The sequence below is a fragment of the Asterias amurensis genome, chromosome 5, assembly GCF_032118995.1.
Source record: "Asterias amurensis chromosome 5, ASM3211899v1".
In the NCBI taxonomy this organism is placed as follows: domain Eukaryota; kingdom Metazoa; phylum Echinodermata; class Asteroidea; order Forcipulatida; family Asteriidae; genus Asterias; species Asterias amurensis.
In genome coordinates, this window is record NC_092652.1 from 22,977,692 (window position 1) to 22,990,597 (window position 12,906).

Sequence of the window (12,906 nt, forward strand, 5' to 3'; positions counted from 1 at the left end):
AACTTTAAAAAAGTTAATCAACTCAAAAGTGGTTGAGGCCTCCAGAAAAAAAATCCCACAGTCTCATACAAAATAAAAGAGCAGATTCATATTAATTTTCTGGAATTTTTTTGAAGAAAACATCTCCTAAAAATTGTCAGTGTAAAATTTCGATTGCTTATTTTGAAGAATTTACAAATTGTCAGTGTTCAGTTACATCACATAAATAATTAAAACTAATTTCCCTATTTTTCACTTATTGTTAACACTGCCGAGTTCATTTAGGTACGAGCTCACTCGCTACAAGTTGACTCAAGTACGAATTTACTTGGGTACGAGTTCACTTGAATAAGACTTTCACCTGGGTACGAGTAAACATGGGGACGAGTTCCATTGGGGACGAGTTGACAAGGGGACGAGTTTATTTTATTACAAGTTGAATAGGGTACGAGTTGACTTGAGTACCATATGATCCGAATTCTTCTTACAGGTGAACTCGTACCACAGTCAACTCGTACCCATGTCATGTCGTAGCGGCTACTAAACGTGAATTGTAGTGCAGAGGAGATGTTTGTGGCACGTCTTTTCCCGTTTTGGGAAGGCGGCCTCCCAAAACCCACGTTTAAGTAACACATGTTTTGAAAAACTGATTCGGTTATTCGTCCTAACAGTAAATGGACTTCCTCGAAATTCATAACATCTAATAAATAAAATAACTTTAAAAAAGTTAATCAACTCAAAAGTGGTTGAGGCCTCCAGAAAAAAAATCCCACAGTCTCATACAAAATAAAAGAGCAGATTCATATTAATTTTCTTAAATTTTTTTGAAGAAAACATCCCCTAAAATTTGTCAGTGTAAAATTTCGATTGCTTATTTTGAAGAATTTACAAATTGTCAGTGTTCAGTTACATCACATAAATAATTAAAACCAATTTCCCTATTTTTCACTTATTGTTAACACTGCCGAGTTCATTTAGGTACGAGCTCACTCGCTACAAGTTGACTCGAGTACGAATTTACTTGGGTACGAGTTCACTTGAATAAGACTTTCACCTGGGTACGAGTAAACTTGGGGACGAGTTGACAAGGGGACGAGTTTATTTTATTACAAGTTGAATAGGGTACGAGTTGACTTGAGTACCTTATGATCCGAATTCTTCTTACAGGTGAACTCGTACCACAGTCAACTCGTACCCATGTCATAGCGTAGCGGCTACTAAACGTGAATTGTAGTGCAGAGGAGATGTTTGTGGCACGTCTTTTCCCGTTTTGGGAAGGCGGCCTCCCAAAACCCACGTTTAAATAACACATGTTGTGAAAAACTGATTCGGTTATTCGTCCTAACCGTAAATGGACTTCCTCGAATTTCATAACAACTATTAAATAAAATAACTTTAAAAAGTTAATCAAATCAAAAGGGGTTGAGGCCTCCAGAAAAAAATCCCACAGTCTCATATAAAATAAAAGAGCAGATTCATATTAATTTTCTGGATTTTTTTTTGAAGAAAACATCCCCTAAAAATTGTCAGTGTAAAATTTCGATTCTTTATTTTGAAGAATTTACAAATTGTCAGTGTTCAGTTACATCACAGAAAAAACCCAAAACTAATTTCCCTATTTTTCACTAATTGTTAACACTGCCGAGTTCATCTCGGTACGAGCTCACTCGCTTCAAGTTGACTCGAGTACGAATTTACTTGGGTACGAGTTCACTTGAATAAGACTTTCACCTGGGTACGAGTAAACTTGGGGACGAGTTCCATTGAGGACGAGTTGACAAGGGGACGAGTTTATTTTATTACAAGTTGAATAGGGTACGAGTTGACTTGAGTACCATATGATCCGAATTCTTCCTACAGGTGAAATCGTACCACAGTCAACTCGTACCCATGTCATAGCGTAGCAGCTACTAAACGTGAATTGTAGTGCAGAGGAGATGTTTGTGGCACGTCTTTTCCCGTTTTCGGAAGGCGGCCTCCAAAACCCACGTTTAAATAACACATGTTGTGAAAAACTGATTCGGTTATTCGTCCTAACCGTAAATGGACTTCCTCGAATTTCATATCATCTAATAAATAAAATAACTTTAAAAAAGTTAATCAACTCAAAAGGGGGTTGAGGCCTCCAGAAAAAAAATCCCACAGTCTCATACAAAATAAAAGAGCAGATTCATATTAATTTTCTGGAATTTTTTTGAAGAAAACATCTCCTAAAAATTGTCAGTGTAAAATTTCGATTGCTTATTTTGAAGAATTTACAAATTGTCAGTGTTCAGTTACATCACATAAATAATTAAAACTAATTTCCCTATTTTTCACTTATTGTTAACACTGCCGAGTTCATCTCGGTACGAGCTCACTCGCTACAAGTTGACTCGAGTACGAATTTACTTGGGTACGAGTTCTCTTGAATAAGATTTCACCTGGGTACGAGTAAACTTGGGGACGAGTTCCATTGAGGACGAGTTGACAAGGGGACGAGTTTATTTTGTTACAAGTTGAATAGGGTACGAGTTGACTTGAGTACCATATGATCCGAATTCTTCCTACAGGTCAACTCGTGCCAATGTCAACTCGTACCCATGTCATGTCGTAGCGGCTACTAAACGTACATTGTAGTGTAGAGGAGATGTTTGTGGCACGTCTTTTCCCGTTTTGGGAAGGCGGCCTCCCAAAACCCACGTTTAAGTAACACATGTTTTGAAAAACTTATTCGGTTATTCGTCCTAACCGTAAATGGATTTCCTCGAATTTCATAACATCTAATAAATAAAATAACTTTAAAAAAGTTAATCAACTCAAAAGTGGTTGAGGCCTCCAGAAAAAAAATCCCACAGTCTCATACAAAATAAAAGAGCAGATTCATATTAATTTTCTGGAATTTCTTTGAAGAAAACATCCCCTAAAAATTGTCAGTGTAAAATTTCGATTGCTTATTTTGAAGACTTTACAAATTGTCAGTGTTCAGTTACATCACATAAATAATTAAAACTAATTTCCCTATTTTTCACTTATTGTTAACACTGCCGAGTTCATTTAGGTACGAGCTCACTCGCTACAAGTTGACTCGAGTACGAATTTACTTGGGTACGAGTTCTCTTGAATAAGATTTCACCTGGGTACGAGTAAACTTGGGGACGAGTTCCATTGAGGACGAGTTGACAAGGGGACGAGTTTATTTTGTTACAAGTTGAATAGGGTACGAGTTGACTTGAGTACCATATGATCCGAATTCTTCCTACAGGTCAACTCGTGCCAATGTCAACTCGTACCCATGTCATGTCGTAGCGGCAACTAAACGTACATTGTAGTGTAGAGGAGATGTTTGTGGCACGTCTTTTCCCGTTTTGGGAAGGCGGCCTCCCAAAACCCAAGTTTAAGTAACACATGTTTTGAAAAACTGATTCGGTTATTCGTCCTAACCGTAAATGGACCTCCTCGAATTTCATAACATCTAATAAATAAAATAAGTTTAAAAAAGTTAATCAACTCAAAAGTGGTTGAGGCCTCCAGAAAAAAAATCCCACGGTCTCATACAAAATAAAAGAGCAGATTCATATTAATTTTCTGGATTTTTTTTGAAGAAAACATCCCCTAAAAATTGTCAGTGTAAAATTTCGATTGCTTATTTTGAAGAATTTACAAATTGTCAGTGTTCAGTTACATCAAATAAATAATTAAAACTAATTTCCCTATTTTTTACTTATTGTTAACACTGCCGAGTTCATTTAGGTACGAGCTCACTCGCTACAAGTTGACTCGAGTACGAATTTACTTGGGTACGAGTTCACTTGAATAAGACTTTCACCTGGGTACGAGTAAACTTGGGGACGATTTCCATTGGGGACGAGTTGACAAGGGGACGAGTTTATATTGTTACAAGTTGAATAGGGTACGAGTTGACTTGAGTACCATATGATCCGAATTCTTCTTACAGGTGAACTCGTACCACAGTCAACTCGTACCCATTTCATAGCGTAGCGGCTACTAAACGTGAATTGTAGTGCAGAGGAGATGTTTGTGGCACGTCTTTTCCCGTTTTGGGAAGGCGGCCTCCCAAAACCCACGTTTAAATAACACATGTTGTGAAAAACTGATTCGGTTATTCGTCCTAACCGTAAATGGACTTCCTCGAATTTCATAACAACTATTAAATAAAATAACTTTAAAAAGTTAATCAAATCAAAAGGGGTTGAGGCCTCCAGAAAAAAATCCTACAGTCTCATACAAAATAAAAGAGCAGATTCATATTAATTTTCTGGATTTTTTTTTGAAGAAAACATCCCCTAAAAATTGTCAGTGTAAAATTTCGATTCTTTATTTTGAAGAATTTACAAATTGTCAGTGTTCAGTTACATCACAGAAAAAACCCAAAACTAATTTCCCTATTTTTCACTAATTGTTAACACTGCCGAGTTCATCTCGGTACGAGCTCACTCGCTTCAAGTTGACTCGAGTACGAATTTACTTGGGTACGAGTTCACTTGAATAAGACTTTCACCTGGGTACGAGTAAACTTGGGGACGAGTTCCATTGAGGACGAGTTGACAAGGGGACGAGTTTATTTTATTACAAGTTGAATAGGGTACGAGTTGACTTGAGTACCATATGATCCGAATTCTTCCTACAGGTGAAATCGTACCACAGTCAACTCGTACCCATGTCATGTCGTAGCGGCTACTAAACGTACATTGTAGTGTAGAGGAGATGTTTGTGGCACGTCTTTTCCCGTTTTGGGAAGGCGGCCTCCCAAAACCCACGTTTAAGTAACACATGTTTTGAAAAACTGATTCGGTTATTCGTCCTAACCGTAAATGGATTTCCTCGAATTTCATAACATCTAATAAATAAAATAACTTTAAAAAAGTTAATCAACTCAAAAGTGGTTGAGGCCTCCAGAAAAAAAATCCCACAGTCTCATACAAAATAAAAGAGCAGATTCATATTAATTTTCTGGAATTTCTTTGAAGAAAACATCCCCTAAAAATTGTCAGTGTAAAATTTCGATTGCTTATTTTGAAGACTTTACAAATTGTCAGTGTTCAGTTACATCACATAAATAATTAAAACTAATTTCCCTATTTTTCACTTATTGTTAACACTGCCGAGTTCATTTAGGTACGAGCTCACTCGCTACAAGTTGACTCGAGTACGAATTTACTTGGGTACGAGTTCTCTTGAATAAGATTTCACCTGGGTACGAGTAAACTTGGGGACGAGTTCCATTGAGGACGAGTTGACAAGGGGACGAGTTTATTTTGTTACAAGTTGAATAGGGTACGAGTTGACTTGAGTACCATATGATCCGAATTCTTCCTACAGGTCAACTCGTGCCAATGTCAACTCGTACCCATGTCATGTCGTAGCGGCAACTAAACGTACATTGTAGTGTAGAGGAGATGTTTGTGGCACGTCTTTTCCCGTTTTGGGAAGGCGGCCTCCCAAAACCCAAGTTTAAGTAACACATGTTTTGAAAAACTGATTCGGTTATTCGTCCTAACCGTAAATGGACCTCCTCGAATTTCATAACATCTAATAAATAAAATAAGTTTAAAAAAGTTAATCAACTCAAAAGTGGTTGAGGCCTCCAGAAAAAAAATCCCACGGTCTCATACAAAATAAAAGAGCAGATTCATATTAATTTTCTGGATTTTTTTTGAAGAAAACATCCCCTAAAAATTGTCAGTGTAAAATTTCGATTGCTTATTTTGAAGAATTTACAAATTGTCAGTGTTCAGTTACATCAAATAAATAATTAAAACTAATTTCCCTATTTTTTACTTATTGTTAACACTGCCGAGTTCATTTAGGTACGAGCTCACTCGCTACAAGTTGACTCGAGTACGAATTTACTTGGGTACGAGTTCACTTGAATAAGACTTTCACCTGGGTACGAGTAAACTTGGGGACGATTTCCATTGGGGACGAGTTGACAAGGGGACGAGTTTATATTGTTACAAGTTGAATAGGGTACGAGTTGACTTGAGTACCATATGATCCGAATTCTTCTTACAGGTGAACTCGTACCACAGTCAACTCGTACCCATTTCATAGCGTAGCGGCTACTAAACGTGAATTGTAGTGCAGAGGAGATGTTTGTGGCACGTCTTTTCCCGTTTTGGGAAGGCGGCCTCCCAAAACCCACGTTTAAATAACACATGTTGTGAAAAACTGATTCGGTTATTCGTCCTAACCGTAAATGGACTTCCTCGAATTTCATAACAACTATTAAATAAAATAACTTTAAAAAGTTAATCAAATCAAAAGGGGTTGAGGCCTCCAGAAAAAAATCCTACAGTCTCATACAAAATAAAAGAGCAGATTCATATTAATTTTCTGGATTTTTTTTTGAAGAAAACATCCCCTAAAAATTGTCAGTGTAAAATTTCGATTCTTTATTTTGAAGAATTTACAAATTGTCAGTGTTCAGTTACATCACAGAAAAACCCCAAAACTAATTTCCCTATTTTTCACTAATTGTTAACACTGCCGAGTTCATCTCGGTACGAGCTCACTCGCTTCAAGTTGACTCGAGTACGAATTTACTTGGGTACGAGTTCACTTGAATAAGACTTTCACCTGGGTACGAGTAAACTTGGGGACGAGTTCCATTGAGGACGAGTTGACAAGGGGACGAGTTTATTTTATTACAAGTTGAATAGGGTACGAGTTGACTTGAGTACCATATGATCCGAATTCTTCCTACAGGTGAAATCGTACCACAGTCAACTCGTACCCATGTCATAGCGTAGCAGCTACTAAACGTGAATTGTAGTGCAGAGGAGATGTTTGTGGCACGTCTTTTCCCGTTTTCGGAAGGCGGCCTCCAAAACCCACGTTTAAATAACACATGTTGTGAAAAACTGATTCGGTTATTCGTCCTAACCGTAAATGGACTTCCTCGAATTTCATATCATCTAATAAATAAAATAACTTTAAAAAAGTTAATCAACTCAAAAGGGGGTTGAGGCCTCCAGAAAAAAAATCCCACAGTCTCATACAAAATAAAAGAGCAGATTCATATTAATTTTCTGGAATTTTTTTGAAGAAAACATCTCCTAAAAATTGTCAGTGTAAAATTTCGATTGCTTATTTTGAAGAATTTACAAATTGTCAGTGTTCAGTTACATCACATAAATAATTAAAACTAATTTCCCTATTTTTCACTTATTGTTAACACTGCCGAGTTCATCTCGGTACGAGCTCACTCGCTACAAGTTGACTCGAGTACGAATTTACTTGGGTACGAGTTCTCTTGAATAAGATTTCACCTGGGTACGAGTAAACTTGGGGACGAGTTCCATTGAGGACGAGTTGACAAGGGGACGAGTTTATTTTGTTACAAGTTGAATAGGGTACGAGTTGACTTGAGTACCATATGATCCGAATTCTTCCTACAGGTCAACTCGTGCCAATGTCAACTCGTACCCATGTCATGTCGTAGCGGCTACTAAACGTACATTGTAGTGTAGAGGAGATGTTTGTGGCACGTCTTTTCCCGTTTTGGGAAGGCGGCCTCCCAAAACCCACGTTTAAGTAACACATGTTTTGAAAAACTGATTCGGTTATTCGTCCTAACCGTAAATGGATTTCCTCGAATTTCATAACATCTAATAAATAAAATAACTTTAAAAAAGTTAATCAACTCAAAAGTGGTTGAGGCCTCCAGAAAAAAAATCCCACAGTCTCATACAAAATAAAAGAGCAGATTCATATTAATTTTCTGGAATTTCTTTGAAGAAAACATCCCCTAAAAATTGTCAGTGTAAAATTTCGATTGCTTATTTTGAAGACTTTACAAATTGTCAGTGTTCAGTTACATCACATAAATAATTAAAACTAATTTCCCTATTTTTCACTTATTGTTAACACTGCCGAGTTCATTTAGGTACGAGCTCACTCGCTACAAGTTGACTCGAGTACGAATTTACTTGGGTACGAGTTCTCTTGAATAAGATTTCACCTGGGTACGAGTAAACTTGGGGACGAGTTCCATTGAGGACGAGTTGACAAGGGGACGAGTTTATTTTGTTACAAGTTGAATAGGGTACGAGTTGACTTGAGTACCATATGATCCGAATTCTTCCTACAGGTCAACTCGTGCCAATGTCAACTCGTACCCATGTCATGTCGTAGCGGCAACTAAACGTACATTGTAGTGTAGAGGAGATGTTTGTGGCACGTCTTTTCCCGTTTTGGGAAGGCGGCCTCCCAAAACCCAAGTTTAAGTAACACATGTTTTGAAAAACTGATTCGGTTATTCGTCCTAACCGTAAATGGACCTCCTCGAATTTCATAACATCTAATAAATAAAATAAGTTTAAAAAAGTTAATCAACTCAAAAGTGGTTGAGGCCTCCAGAAAAAAAATCCCACGGTCTCATACAAAATAAAAGAGCAGATTCATATTAATTTTCTGGATTTTTTTTGAAGAAAACATCCCCTAAAAATTGTCAGTGTAAAATTTCGATTGCTTATTTTGAAGAATTTACAAATTGTCAGTGTTCAGTTACATCACATAAATAATTAAAACTAATTTCCCTATTTTTTACTTATTGTTAACACTGCCGAGTTCATTTAGGTACGAGCTCACTCGCTACAAGTTGACTCGAGTACGAATTTACTTGGGTACGAGTTCACTTGAATAAGACTTTCACCTGGGTACGAGTAAACTTGGGGACGATTTCCATTGGGGACGAGTTGACAAGGGGACGAGTTTATATTGTTACAAGTTGAATAGGGTACGAGTTGACTTGAGTACCATATGATCCGAATTCTTCTTACAGGTGAACTCGTACCACAGTCAACTCGTACCCATTTCATAGCGTAGCGGCTACTAAACGTGAATTGTAGTGCAGAGGAGATGTTTGTGGCACGTCTTTTCCCGTTTTGGGAAGGCGGCCTCCCAAAACCCACGTTTAAGTAACACATGTTGTGAAAAACTGATTCGGTTATTCGTCCTAACAGTAAATGGACTTCCTCGAATTTCATAACAACTATTAAATAAAATAACTTTAAAAAGTTAATCAAATCAAAAGGGGTTGAGGCCTCCAGAAAAAAATCCCACAGTCTCATATAAAATAAAAGAGCAGATTCATACTAATTTTCTGGAATTTTCTTTGAAGAAAACATCCCCTAAAAATTGTCAGTGTAAAATTTCGATTCTTTATTTTGAAGAATTTACAAATTGTCAGTGTTCAGTTACATCACAGAAAAACCCCAAAACTAATTTCCCTAATTTTCACTTATTGTTAACACTGCCGAGTTCATCTCGGTACGAGCCCACTCGCTAGAAGTTGACTCGAGTACGAATTTACTTGGGTACGAGTTCTCTTGAATAAGATTTCACCTGGGTACGAGTAAACTTGGGGACGAGTTCCATTGAGGACGAGTTGACAAGGGGACGAGTTTATTTTATTACAAGTTGAATAGGGTACGAGTTGACTTGAGTACCATATGATCCGAATTCTTCCTACAGGTCAACTCGTGCCAATGTCAACTCGTACCCATGTCATAGCGTAGCGGCTACTAAACGTACATTGTAGTGTAGAGGAGATGTTTGAGGCACGTCTTTTCCCGTTTTGGGAAGGCGGCCTCCCAAAACCCACGTTTAAATAACACATGTTGTGAAAAACTGATTCGGTTATTCGTCCTAACAGTAAATGGACTTCCTCGAATTTCATAACAACTAATAAATAAAATAACTTTAAATAGTTAATCAAATCAAAAGGGGTTGAGGCCTCCAGAAAAAAATCCCACAGTCTCATACAAAATAAAAGAGCAGATTCATATTAATTTTCTGGATTTTTTTTGAAGAAAACATCCCCTAAAAATTGTCAGTGTAAAATTTCGACAGCTTATTTTGAAGAATTTTCAAATTGTCAGTGTTCAGTTACATCACAGAAAAAACCCAAAACTAATTTCCCTATTTTTCACTAATTGTTAACACTGCCGAGTTCATCTCGGTACGAGCTCACTCGCTACAAGTTGACTCGAGTACGAATTTACTTGGGTACGAGTTCTCTTGAATAAGATTTCACCTGGGTACGAGTAAACTTGGGGACGAGTTCCATTGAGGACGAGTTGACAAGGGGACGAGTTTATTTTGTTACAAGTTGAATAGGGTACGAGTTGACTTGAGTACCATATGATCCGAATTCTTCTTACAGGTGAACTCGTACCACAGTCAACTCGTACCCACGTCATGTCGTAGCGGCTACTAAACGTACATTGTAGTGTAGAGGAGATGTTTGTGGCACGTCTTTTCCCGTTTTGGGAAGGCGGCCTCCCAAAACCCACGTTTAAATAACACATGTTGTGAAAAACTGATTCGGTTATTCGTCCTAACCGTAAATGGACTTCCTCGAATTTCATAACATCTAATAAATAAAATAACTTTAAAAAAAGTTAATCAACTCAAAAGTGGTTGAGGCCTCCAGAAAAAAATCCCACAGTCTCACACAAAATAAAAGAGCAGATTCATACTAATTTTCTGGAATTTTTTTGAAGAAAACATCCCCTAAAAATTGTCAGTGTAAAATTGCGATTGCTTATTTTGAAAAATTTACAAATTGTCAGTGTTCAGTTACATCACATAAATAATTAAAACTAATTTCCCTATTTTTCACTTATTGTTAACACTGCCGAGTTCATTTAGGTACGAGCTCACTCGCTACAAGTTGACTCGAGTACGAATTTACTTGGGTACGAGTTCACTTGAATAAGACTTTCACCTGGGTACGAGTAAACTTGGGGACGAGTTCCATTGGGGACGAGTTGACAAGGGGACGAGTTTATTTTATTACAAGTTGAATAGGGTACGAGTTGACTTGAGTACCATATGATCCGAATTCTTCCTGCAGGTCAACTCGTGCCAATGTCAACTCGTACCCATGTCATAGCGTAGCGGCTACTAAACGTACATTGTAGTGCAGAGGAGATGTTTGTGGCACGTCTTTTCCCGTTTTGGGAAGGCGGCCTCCCAAAACCCACGTTTAAGTAACACATGTTGTGAAAAACTGATTCGGTTATTCGTCCTAACCGTAAATGGACTTCCTCGAATTTCATAACAACTATTAAATAAAATAACTTTAAAAAGTTAATCAAATCAAAAGGGGTTGAGGCCTCAAGAAAAAAATCCTACAGTCTCATATAAAATAAAAGAGCAGATTCTTATTAATTTTCTGGATTTTTTTTTGAAGAAAACATCCCCTAAAAATTGTCAGTGTAAAATTTCGATTCTTTATTTTGAAGAATTTACAAATTGTCAGTGTTCAGTTACATCACAGAAAAACCCCAAAACTAATTTCCCTAATTTTCACTTATTGTTAACACTGCCGAGTTCATCTCGGAACGAGCTCACTCGCTACAAGTTGACTCGAGTACAAATTTACTTGGGTACGAGTTCTCTTGAATAAGATTTCACCTGGGTACGAGTAAACTTGGGGACGAGTTCCATTGAGGACGAGTTGACAAGGGGACGAGTTTGTTTTGTTACAAGTTGAATAGGGTACGAGTTGACTTGAGTACCATATGATCCGAATTCTTCCTACAGGTCAACTCGTGCCAATGTCAACTCGTACCCATGTCATGTCGTAGCGGCAACTAAACGTACATTGTAGTGTAGAGGAGATGTTTGTGGCACGTCTTTTCCCGTTTTGGGAAGGCGGCCTCCCAAAACCCACGTTTAAGTAACACATGTTTTAAAAAACTGATTCGGTTATTCGTCCTAACAGTAAATGGACTTCCTCGAATTTCATAACATCTAATAAATAAAATAACTTTAAAAAAGTTAATCAACTCAATAGGGGGTTGAGGCCTCCAGAAAAAAAATCCCACAGTCTCACACAAAATAAAAGAGCAGATTCATATTAATTTTCTGGAATTTTTTTGCAGAAAACATCCCCTAAAAATTGTCAGTGTAAAATTTCGATTGCTTATTTTGAAGAATTTACAAATTGTCAGTGTTCAGTTACATCACATAAATAATTAAAACTAATTTCCCTATTTTTTACTTATTGTTAACACTGCCGAGTTCATTTAGGTACGAGCTCACTCGCTACAAGTTGACTCGAGTACGAATTTACTTGGGTACGAGTTGTCTTGAATAAGACTTTCACCTGGGTACGAGTAAACTTGGGGACGAGTTCCATTGAGGACGAGTTGACAAGGGGACGAGTTTATTTTATTACAAGTTGAATAGGGTACGAGTTGACTTGAGTACCATATGATCCGATTTCTTCCTACAGGTCAACTCGTGCCAATGTCAACTCGTACCCATGTCATAGCGTAGCGGCTACTAAACGTACATTGTAGTGTAGAGGAGATGTTTGAGGCACGTCTTTTCCCGTTTTGGGAAGGCGGCCTCCCAAAACCCACGTTTAAATAACACATGTTGTGAAAAACTGATTCGGTTATTCGTCCTAACCGTAAATGGACTTCCTCGAATTTCATAACAACTAATAAATAAAATAACTTTAAAAAGTTAATCAAATCAAAAGGGGTTGAGGCCTCCAGAAAAAAATCCCACAGTCTCATACAAAATAAAAGAGCAGATTCATATTAATTTTCTGGATTTTTTTTGAAGAAAACATCCCCTAAAAATTGTCAGTGTAAAATTTCGACAGCTTATTTTGAAGAATTTACAAATTGTCAGTGTTCAGTTACATCACAGAAAAAACCCAAAACTAATTTCCCTATTTTTCACTAATTGTTAACACTGCCGATTTCATCTCGGTACGAGCTCACTCGCTACAAGTTGACTCGAGTACGAATTTACTTGGGTACGAGTTCTCTTGAATAAGATTTCACCTGGGTACGAGTAAACTTGGGGACGAGTTCCATTGAGGACGAGTTGACAAGGGGACGAGTTTATTTTGTTACAAGTTGAATAGGGTACGAGTTGACTTGAGTAACATATGATCCGAAT